The sequence below is a fragment of the Oncorhynchus gorbuscha genome, linkage group LG08 (genome assembly GCF_021184085.1).
Source record: "Oncorhynchus gorbuscha isolate QuinsamMale2020 ecotype Even-year linkage group LG08, OgorEven_v1.0, whole genome shotgun sequence".
NCBI classification, from domain to species: domain Eukaryota; kingdom Metazoa; phylum Chordata; class Actinopteri; order Salmoniformes; family Salmonidae; genus Oncorhynchus; species Oncorhynchus gorbuscha.
Window position 1 is genome coordinate 25,319,638 of NC_060180.1, and position 11,036 is coordinate 25,330,673.

At 41.1% G+C, this 11,036-nt stretch overlaps 1 long non-coding RNA gene across 2 annotated transcripts; it reads right to left on the bottom strand.

The window, feature by feature from the left end:
• Positions 1-1,475: 1,475 nt before the first annotated feature.
• LOC124040808 lies at positions 1,476-9,140 on the bottom strand. 2 transcript variants are annotated; one of them, XR_006839794.1, is made up of 4 exons: positions 8,871-9,140; positions 5,070-5,207; positions 4,287-4,470; positions 1,476-1,761 (listed from the first exon to the last, which is right to left on the bottom strand). It is a non-coding gene; the product is annotated as an uncharacterized LOC124040808 (long non-coding RNA). The 2 variants fall into 2 exon arrangements; XR_006839795.1 differs by lacking the exon at positions 1,476-1,761 and adding an exon at positions 3,452-3,775.
• Between the last annotated feature and the right edge of the window lie 1,896 nt (positions 9,141-11,036).

Genomic DNA, 11,036 nt, shown 5'->3' on the forward strand with positions numbered 1-11,036 from the left:
GAACTGGTTCGAAACTCTGAAACTCTCAACTTCAACACTAGATGAGAAGATAAACACATCTACCTGACTAGAAAAAAATGGGGTTTTAGTTACATGTGGGAAATGGTTGAAAAAAACCCAAGGTGAAGAAGATAAACTCACCAGACTATACCCGAACATGAACAGGTTGCAGCTGTCCGTGTAAAAGAGGTTCAAACTCTGACTATCCACACGAGCTAAGAACAAGTTCTGAACAAAGCTCATTGGAGACTGGACAACTAAGAAGGACAATGTGACCTCTGGTGGACAATCGGAGCATGTACAAGTGGGCTGTGGAAAGGCTAACAAACCGCCTTTCAAGAAGGTTTGGTTTCAACAGAGATGATGACAAACGGCGGCATTCAAACGTGTAAATAAATTCATTGCTTCTTATTCCAAAGCGCACGGGGGTTCGTGTGCAAGGTGTGTGATTAATGTGAAGACATTCCTAAAGAAATTCTCTCTATTTTCCCCACCACCTTCTCCATCTCTGTGTAATATGCTGTCATATCTTGTCAGTCCACCAGGAACTTGTCTCATGTAAGTGTGTGTGTATTGTATTCCGTCGTACTGAATAATCAGCAACGCTGGGGTTCTTTCTGGATCCAAGAGGGTCATGATTGTTCAGAATGAGACTGATATGACGTAATGAAATAATAAGTGACTTATCAACATATCTTAATTTGGGAGATGGTAACTCGCTAAACAAATTCCCAAATTCCTAATGAGTTAATTGTTACATGGTTCATTTAAATCGGGTAATAATTACATTGTTAGTGGATTAAATAAATAAATCATCAGATTAATGAAAGTCACGATAGTACGATGGCTCACTAGGGTTAAATGCGGAAGACACATTTCAGTTGAATACATTCAGTTGGACAACTGACTAGGTATCCTCCTTTCTCTTTCCTATTGTTTCCCGTTGTTGGCATTTCTTGCCCTCGTTTGCCCACTTTGCCAATTAAGTAATCAATAATCAACTAATTCAAATGGTTTTGTGATGAATAAGCCATCTGATTCAATAAAAGGAGTCGAATGTCTTTCTGCCCACATTTTCATTTAAAGTACTCCAAGGTTTTTTAAACATTATTCTTTATATCATTGATCTTGTCTTCATAATACAGTCTCTTCTTTTTGTTGAGTTTAGTCACATCATTTCTCAATTTGCAGTAAGTCAGCCAGGAAGATGTGCAGCCAGACTTATTAGCCACTCTGTTTGCCCCATCTCTTTCAACCATACAATTTTTCAATTCCTCATCAATTCATGGAGCCTTAACAGTTCTAACAGTCAGTTTAACAGGTGCATGTTTATCAATAATTGGAAGAAGCAATTTCATAAATTCATCAAGTGGAGTGTCTAGATGCTCCTAATTAATCACTTCAGACCAACAAATATTTCTAACATTATCCATATAATATAATAACATATAATAACAAAATATTTTGTATGACCTCTTTATTATATATTTTTTGTACATTTACCCCTTTTAATATTTCACGATGTCCAATTACAGTCTTGTCCCATCGCTGCAACTCCCCTACAGACTCGGGAGAGGCGAAGGTCGAGAGCCATGCGTCCTCCAAAACACAACCCTGCCAAGCCACACTTCTCACTCAACCCGGAAGCCAGCCACACCAATGTTTCGGAGAAATTACTGTCCAACTTGCGCTCCAAGTCAGCTTGCAGGCGCCCGGCCCGCCACAAGGAGTTGCTAGAGTACGATGGGACAAGGAAATAACCTGAACAAGATTAAAGGCACCGGTTACAGTGAGAAACTTCATCTTGAGCTGACAGCTTGATAAAAACCAGTCAATATTCAGATCGCCAAAAGATTTGACCTCTCTGTTGACATCACATACACTATAAAGCATTTCACACAGATTGTTTAGATGCTGACTGTTAGCCCTTGGTGGCCTATAGCAACACCCCAAAAGAAAAGGCTTTAGATGTGCCAGGAGAACCTGCAACCAAAACACTCCAATAACACTTGACATAAGATCTTCTCTAAGCATTTCAGGAATAGGGCTCCGAATATATTCAGCAACACCTCCCCCATAAGCATTCCTGCCTCTTCTATAGATGTTATATCCTTGTACGGCTACCACTGTATGAAATGAATTATCTAAGTGAGTCTCAGAAATGGCTAATAGATTCATATTTTAAATCTGACATTAGCAAGGTATTGATTACATGAACCTTACTTCTTGGGCTACATATATTAATATGGGTTAATTTCAGCCCTTTCCTGGGTAGCTTATCAGAGATAGACATAATATAGAAAATAGCAAAGAAAGCAATATTTAAAAAGAAATACACTACCAGTCAAAGGTTTGGGGTCACTTAGAAATGTCCTTGTTTTTGAAAGAAAAGCAAATGTTTTTGTCCATTAAAATAACGTCAAATTGATCAGGAATACAGTGTAAATGTTGTAAATGACTATTGTAGCTGGAAATGACAGATTTTTAATGAAATATCTACATAGGCGCACAGAGGCAAATTATCAGCATCCATCCCTCCTGTGTTCCAATGGCACGTTGTGTTAGCTAATCCAGGTTTATCATTTTAAAAGGCAAATTGATCATTAGAAAACCCTTTTGCAAACTGTTGTTCTGATTAAAAAAGTAATAAAACTGGCATTCTTTAGACTAGTTGAGAATCTGGAGCATTTGCTTTTGTGAGTTCAATTACAGGCTCAAAATCGCCAGAAACAAAGGTATTTCTTATGAAACCCGTCAGTCGATTCTTTTTCTGAGAGATTAAGGCTATTCCATGCTAGAAATTGCCAAGAAACTGAAGATCTTGTGCAACGCTGTGTACTACATCCTTCACAGAACAGTGTAAACTGGCTCTAACCAGACTAGAAAGAGGAGTGGCCCCGGTGCACAATTGAGCAAGAGGACAAGTACATTAGAGTGTCTAGTTTGAGAAACAGATGCCTCACAAGTCCTCAACTGGCAGCTTTGTTAAATAGTACCCGCAAAACTCCAATCTCAACGTCAACAGTGAAGAGGCAACTCTGGGATGCTGGCCTTCTAGGCAGAGTTTCAAAGAAAAAGCTGATTAAGATGGACAAAAGAACAGACACTGGACAGAGGAAGCCTGGCTTCCTTTGGCATCCATGAATACACGTCACTGTGTGTGTGTGTGTGTGTGTGTGTGTGTGTGTGTGTGTGTGTGTGTGTGTGTGTGTGTGTGTGTGTGTGTGTGTGTGTGTGTGTGTGTGTGTGTGTGTGTGTGTGTGTGTGTGTGTGTGTGTGTGTGTGTGTGTGTGTGTGTGTGTGTGTGTGTGTGTGGTGGGGGGGCAGGGGTACAGTGATGAGGTAGTCATTAAAAAATAATGTTAAACTGTTACTGACTCAAGACCTTTCAACTTTTTATATTTTACTAATTTGTAAAAGTATATATAATTCACCTTTGACATGATAGGGTATTGTGTGTAGGCCAGTGAACAAAAATCTAAATTTAAATCAAATTTAAATTCAGGCTGTAACAACACAATGTGGAAAAAGTCAAAGGGTCTGAACACTATGTAGGCACTGTAACGTTACATAAGAACTGGGTTCAACACTATTTGAAAATGTTCCAAAGTGTCAGGATTGCAGCTGAGAATATTCTATTGGATCCAGGCAAGCATAATCAAGCCCTGCTAAAGTACTTGAAGATATTTGAAATAGTATTTGATCCCAGGTCAGCATTGCCATTCCACATACTCATCCCATGAGAAATCAGTGCCTCCTTGGGAATTCTCTCTCCCTATTAATAGAGAAGAAAATGAAATGGTTTGCTCTTCTTGAGCAGCAAAACATACTTTTACATAGCAAGGATACAAAATGCATAGCAATGACGAGAAACATTCTATTGCTCTCTTTATGGTCAGTGTTCATGTGCAGGAGGATGTCGATACCCCACTGGTGCTGGGAGTCAGCCAGGGGAAAGTTCTGACAGTATAGCCACTCCCCAAACTCCAACAGGTAATCCACCTTCTGCCAGTGACTCTTCACACCATAAACCCATAAGGCTCACGCATACAAAGCGCGATACACAGAGCACAGCTGCAATAGCACTAAGTTTCCACTAGATATTGCTAGAGTCCTTCAACACCCTAAGCGCAATAGCTCCACTTGGGATTCAAACCAAGCAAGGAACTGCTGCAATCTTTTTACACTTTGAAGAGAGCACTGAAGCTATGTGTATGTCTCTAAAGTAGTCTATCGCAAGAGTGAATGTGGAAAGTGTGTGTGTGCATGTTTGTGTTACCACCTACCAGTAGGGAGATTATGGAGTTCTGGTAGCTGGCCAGCTGCTTTAGTATTTCCCCAGCACACAGTGCAACTCCATTGCTCCCACATGTGGCACTGAGTTCCCCTTCATCCCTGAACTTCGGCATGTCTAGCAGAATGCTCTCCCCTAGCCAGGCCCTCACCAGCACCCAGTCTATCAACAGGAGCCTAAGGCACAGTCAAGGAGAGAACATACACAGTTTCACAGTCTTATGCCCTTTTCACATCATCATGTAGACCCGAATCATACTGTCCTTGCTCAGACATTTTGTTTTCACATTGTCATTTCCAGTAACTATGTGGATGTGCACATCCTTCGGCTAAACTATCAACACCTAATGTTTTCATAAGGATTTGACGCTCTGAAATGCCCTCACAAAGTTGTTTTTATTAAGCAGTAGATTTTACAAATCATACATATTTAAAGTTATGCTCATTCACCCAATAAGGATGAGGTCTTTTTTGCTGAGGCATCCATATTGAAAGAATTTTCCCTATCCAAAATATGAAATTTCATTAAACATACATCTACGTACATACTAATTTATAACGTTATAGTCATATCAAGGTATGAATACCTTGCATGCGCATGCATACAAATGATGATGGCAGTAATAGGAGTGTTGTATAAATCCTTTTCCTCTCTCTCCTCCTTTCCTTTCACCATGTCTATCCCTTGTTCTCTTCCATCTATATTCTATCACACTTTTCTCCCTTCTGCCTTTCTCTCTCCCCTATTCCCCTTGCCATCTCTACCCAGTACTCACAACCTGTTTCTTGTGTGGGGATAGCACGCTTCAGCAGATTCAGAGCGCTCTTCCAGTCTGAGCTGTCTGCCTGGATGTGGAACAGCATTCCATAAAAAGCTGCTCTCAGAGTCAGGTCATCCTCAGGGCTCCCCATGCCTACACACACACACACACACACACACACACACACACACACACACACACACGTTTTTTTTTTTTTTTTTTTTAAACGTGTCTGGATTCCATAGCTTCTGGAAACAACACTACAATATATGGACTGCTTGGGTGTAAAATGCCACACACCCTAATAAAACAGCATAACTGGTGTGTGTGGGAATCGGATTTCCTCTATGTCTACTTAGTGGTATTTGAGAGTGATAGCGCACGAGATATTCATTTTCATTCCTTAACGGTCTAAGCAGGTTTATGGAACTCAAGTGACAAACAGGATTATGCCCCACCCACATCAACTGGGCCGCAGTGGAGCAGGTCGAGAGCTTCACGTTCCTCTGTGTCCAAATCACTGAAGACTTAAAATGGTCCAAACACACACGCACAGTCATGAAGAAGGTGCGAAAGCATTAGGAGCATGGCATTATACATTCGGAGCATTAGTTGTGAGGGCACACATGGAATTATACATATAGAGACAGACAGAGAGATTTCTCAGTAACTGTGAGGATGTCCACACGACTTGTGGACCATGCTCAATCCTCTTAAACATGCAGCATTGCTCAACATCTCCGACCGGCTTTGCCTTGAAAGGGTCAAATGTTATTGAATAAGTCTGCAAAAAATACAATTAGTCAACCGGTCAGAAATTTGACAAAATGTTACTGCTACAGGAATATAGACACTGACAGTCACCATTTTGGAGAACCATACTAAGAGTGGGACCTTAAAGCCTTGAAGATAACCATTAACTGAAGTCAGTGGTAGTACTGTATATTGCACATTGTTTCAACATATTTACTAACTACTACTGCATATGGCTCTGAGTATATTGTAATGTTCTATTGTGGATACTATGTGCAGCTCATCTTGCTATGTTAACAAACACTTGATCCCATCCCATATTTTTAAGGCCCAGTGCAGTCAAAAACGTGATTTCTGTGTTTTATATTGTGTATATTTAAACACCGAGGTTGGAATAATACTGTGAAAATGATCACACCACCTGAAATTCCAGTCTGTTTTGGGGGATGGAGTTTTGTCCTTCCATGGTGACATCACCATGTGATCAATTTGTTAATAGACCAATTGGAAAGAGTTCACATCTCTGCCAATAACAGTACATTTTCAGCTTTTCCCTCCCCACTCAGACCAAGCAAAATTCTTGCTTGAGTAAATGCCCTTTGATAAGAAGTTATTTTTGACAAAAAACATTTTTTAATCGCAGTTAGGTAGGTACATCCGGCAATTCTAGGCTAACCCCAGATGATCTGAACCATTTTTTTGTTGGTTTGCTGGTCGAAATTGACACACACATAAAAAAATATATATATATATTTTTAAGTTAGAAACGGTACAAAAAAGTATCTTAACAGGCCCATACCTTTTTAAATAAAAAAATATACATATAAGATTTTAAAAGGTGGTGTGGCCCATGGGCCTGTTAAGATACTTTTTTAGTTCTCTCTTATACTAATCAATCATGAGCATTTGGCTAATCAGTGGGCAACGACCGGCTTGGTTTTCTGATAGTTTGGGTGACCACAGCTCAGCCTCACATTCAAAGTCCAACACGACATCAGCAAAGACACCTGCTCCAACTCTGTCATCAGTAAGACAGACAAGATCATCGGTCGTAAAAAAACATAAAGGCTGCCTAGAAATGTAGAAAGAGCACATTCTATAGCGTTACCTCACACAAACATCCTATTATTTGGGCATCTAAAACTATGATTTGATCAAAAAGCAAAGCGCATTATCCTCATGATTCCTGTAATGAAAGTGTCTACCCTGACGCTGAGCCTGTACCCTCGTTGGGGCCTGGTGCTGTGATGATTGAGCCACTCACCGCACAAGAGAAAAATATGTTCTGATTGTATGACATTTTAAAATACAATTGCAGAAAAAAACAGCTTTGTAAACATTGTCCCCTTTTCCTTGTCGGAGAGAGGAGGGTATTAATATTCAGCTCAAAAGCAACTATTTTACAACCAATATATGTGATATGGCTTTGAGATATAGAAATGCGCAACGGCAATTGCAGGAAATAGGCCTATGTGTCTCATAGGTAGTAGGCTACAACTGCAAAGTTTTTATTAGGACATTAAAATGTACTCTTCGATGAATACTTAGCTACGAGCAGTGAGTATTATATCTAGTTTTGAATTTCCCAAATTAGTTAGCCTATAATATTAGTTATTGCACATAAAGATGTATGTAATTCCTCTCTGTTGTACAAAACACTCTGGAGTCATATTTGGAGGTAAAATATAGCAACTATAGTCTAATTGTCAACCCAAAATTCATTACGATCACTGGATTGGGTTGCATATAAAAATACACTACATGACCAAAAGTATGTGGACACGTGCTCGTCGAACATCACTCCAGTATCTCTGCATATTGTAAATATGGTATTGGAACTGACCTTGTATATAGCTTCTTACTTTCTTGTGTTCTTATTTCATGTGTGTTTTGTTCTACCTTACGTTAATTTTAGTGCTACATTGACCCATACGTAGAATGTATGCACACATGACTGTAAGTCGCTTTGGATAAAAGCGTCTGCTAAATGGCATATATTATTATTATTATTATTATTATATTTATTACTGCATTGTTGTGTTTGGAGCTTGCAAGAAAGGCATTTCACTGTACTGCACTGTACTTGTGCAAGTGAGAATAAAACATGAAACAAACTTTCTGATTACCAAATGTTCCGAATACTAAACATACCATCGTAAAACTGACTATCCAACGGATCCTTGACTTCGGCGATGTCATTTACAAAATAGCCTCCAACACTCTACTCAGCAAACTGGATGTAGTCTATCACAGTGCCATCCGTTTTGTCACCAAGCCCCATATACTACCCACCACTGCGACCTGTATGCTCTTGTTGGCTGGCCCTTACTACATATCTGTCACCAAACCCACTCGCTCCAGGTCATCTATAAGTCTTTGCTAGGTAAAACCCCACCTTATCTCAGCTCACTGGTCACAATAGCAGCACCCACCTGTAGCACACGCTCCAGCAGGTATATTTCACTGGTCATCCTCAAAGCCAACTCTTCCGTTGGCCGCCTTTCCTTCCAGTTCTCTGCTGCCAATGACTGGAACGAATTGCAAATATCACTGAAGCTGTTTTGAGTCCCCGAGCCGACTAGGTGAGAAATCTGTTGATGGGCCCTTGAGCAAGGCATTTAACCTTAATTGCTCCTGTAAGTTGCTCTGAACAAGATTGTCTCCTTACTGACTAAAATGTCAAATATAGATACACCTAAATATTTGATCACAATGCTACTGAGGCTTACCAGTTAAAACCATAGAGATTTGTTAACAATGCAGTCTCTGACAGGCACAGTCAGACACATATCAATGAGACTGACATTTGAAATGAATACATTATTCACTCTCCTTGTGGTACTGTAACGGAGTTAAAATACTGATTTATTGATGGTTGGGTGATGAATCACGTCTTCTCACATTATCACTGCGCTGACATACAGAGCTTGGGGGAATAACCACTTTTTAGTAAAAATACATAAACAGCTCCTCATATTGACTAACTTGACTTTATCCAGAAAGTCCCTTTGAGGTCAGAAACCCTATTTCCCAAGTGAGACCTGGGCTGTTATGTTACTGTACCTCGTCTTCAATGTCCAACTTCTGTCCCATCTGCTGCTGGAGAAGCCATTTGGTCAACACCCATGTGAAAATTATCTTTATCCTTGCTGCATTATGGATGCTCTATCCTGGCACATTGACATTAGACAGGAGCAGTGCATAGACACTCAGCTAAAAGTCCATAAAGTGAGGAAAATAACAGTTAGAATAGTAACCATAGCAGCATAGGTTAGCAAATGGTTAAACCTGTTTGCATAGTAAACATAGCAGTTAGCATAGTATTGGGTGCGACCGCAATATGTGACTTCCTGTGGTTACGATTGGCAGGAATTTAGCTATGTTGTCACACCCTGATCTGTTTCACCTGTCTTGGTGATTGGCTCCACCCACCTCCAAGTGTCTCCTGTTTTCCCCATTAGTCCTCAGTTTATTTCTCAGTGTGTTTCCTGTCTCTCTGTGCCAGTTTGTTGTGTTTCTCCTCGCTCCTATTTTTTCATACCCCTCCTGGTTTTGACCCTTGCCTATCATGACACCGAATCTGCCTGCCTGACCACTTTGCCTGTTCTGACCTCCAGCCTGCCTATCCTTTGGACTCTGACCTGGTTTATGAACTCTCGCCTGTCCCAGACCTGCCTTTTGATTACCCCTTTTGGTGTAATAAATATCGGAGCTCAACCATCTGCTTCCCGTGTCTGCATTTGGGTCTCGCATTGTACCCTTATAAACTCAGCAAAAAAAAGAAACGTCTTTTCAATGTCAACTGGGTTTATTTTCAGCAAACGTAACATGTGTAAGTATTTGTATGAACATAAGATTCAACAATTGAGACAAACTGAACAAGTTCCACAGACATGTGACTAACAGAAATGGAATAATGTGCCCCTGAACAAAGGGGGAGTAACAAAAGTAACAGTCAGTATCTGGTGTGGCCACCAGCTGCATTAAGTACTGCAGTGCATCTCCTCCTCATGGACTGCACAATATTTGACAGTTCTGGCTGTGAGATGTTACCCCACTCTTCCACTAAGGCTCCTGCAAGTTCCCAGACATTTCTGGGGCGAGTGGCATTAGTCCTCACCCTCCGATCCAACAGGTCCCAGACGTGGGATTGAGATTGAGATCCGGGCTCTTCGCTGGCCATGGCAGAACACTGACATTCCTGTCTTGCAGGAAATCACACACAGAATGAGCAGTATGGCAGGTGGCATTGTCATGCTGAAGGGTCATGTCAGGATGAGCACAGCGTTGAGATTGCCGGCAATGACAACAAGCTCAGTACAATGCTGCTATGACACACCACCCCAGACCCTGACGGACCCTCCACCTCCAAATCGATCCCTCTCCAGACTCCCGGCCTTGGTGTAACGCTCAATCCTTCGATGATAAACGTGAATCCGACCATCACCCCTGGTGAAGAAAAAAATCGCGACCCGTGAAGAGCACTTTTTGCCAGTCCTGTCTGACCCAGCGACGGTGGGTTTGTGCCCATAGGCAACGTTGTTGCAGGTAATGTCTGGTGAGGACCTGCCTTACAACAGGCCTATACGCCCTTAGTCCAGCCTCTCTCAGCCTATTGCGGACAGTCTGAGTACTGGTGGAGGGATTGTGCGTTCCTGGTGTAACTCGGGCATTTGTTGTTGCCATCTATGTACCTGTCCCGCAGGTGTGATGTTCGGATGAACTGATCCGGTGCAGGTGTTTTTACACGTGGTCTGCCACTGCGAGGACGATCAGCTGTCCGTCCTGTCTCACTGTAGCTCTGTCTAAGGCGTCTCACAGTACGGACATTGCAATTTATTGCCCTTGCCACATCTGCAGTCCTTTTGCCTCCTTGCAGCATGCTTAAGGCACGTTCACGCAGATGAGCAGGGACTCTGGGCATCTTTCTTTTGGTGTTTTTCAGAGTCAGTAGAAAGGCCTCTTTAGTGTCCTAAGTCTGTGACCTTAATAGCCTACCGTCTGTAAGATGTTTGTGTCTTAATGACCATTCCACAGGTACATATTCATTAAGGGTTCAATGAACAAGCATGGGAAACAGTGTTTATAGAATTTATAATTCTAGGTGCTAGCGGAACCCCTCGACAACATTCCGCTGAAAAGTCAGTGAGCAAAATTCAAAAACATTTTTTTAAATATGTAACTTTCACACATTTTATTTTTTATTTGATTTATTCCACCTTTATTTAA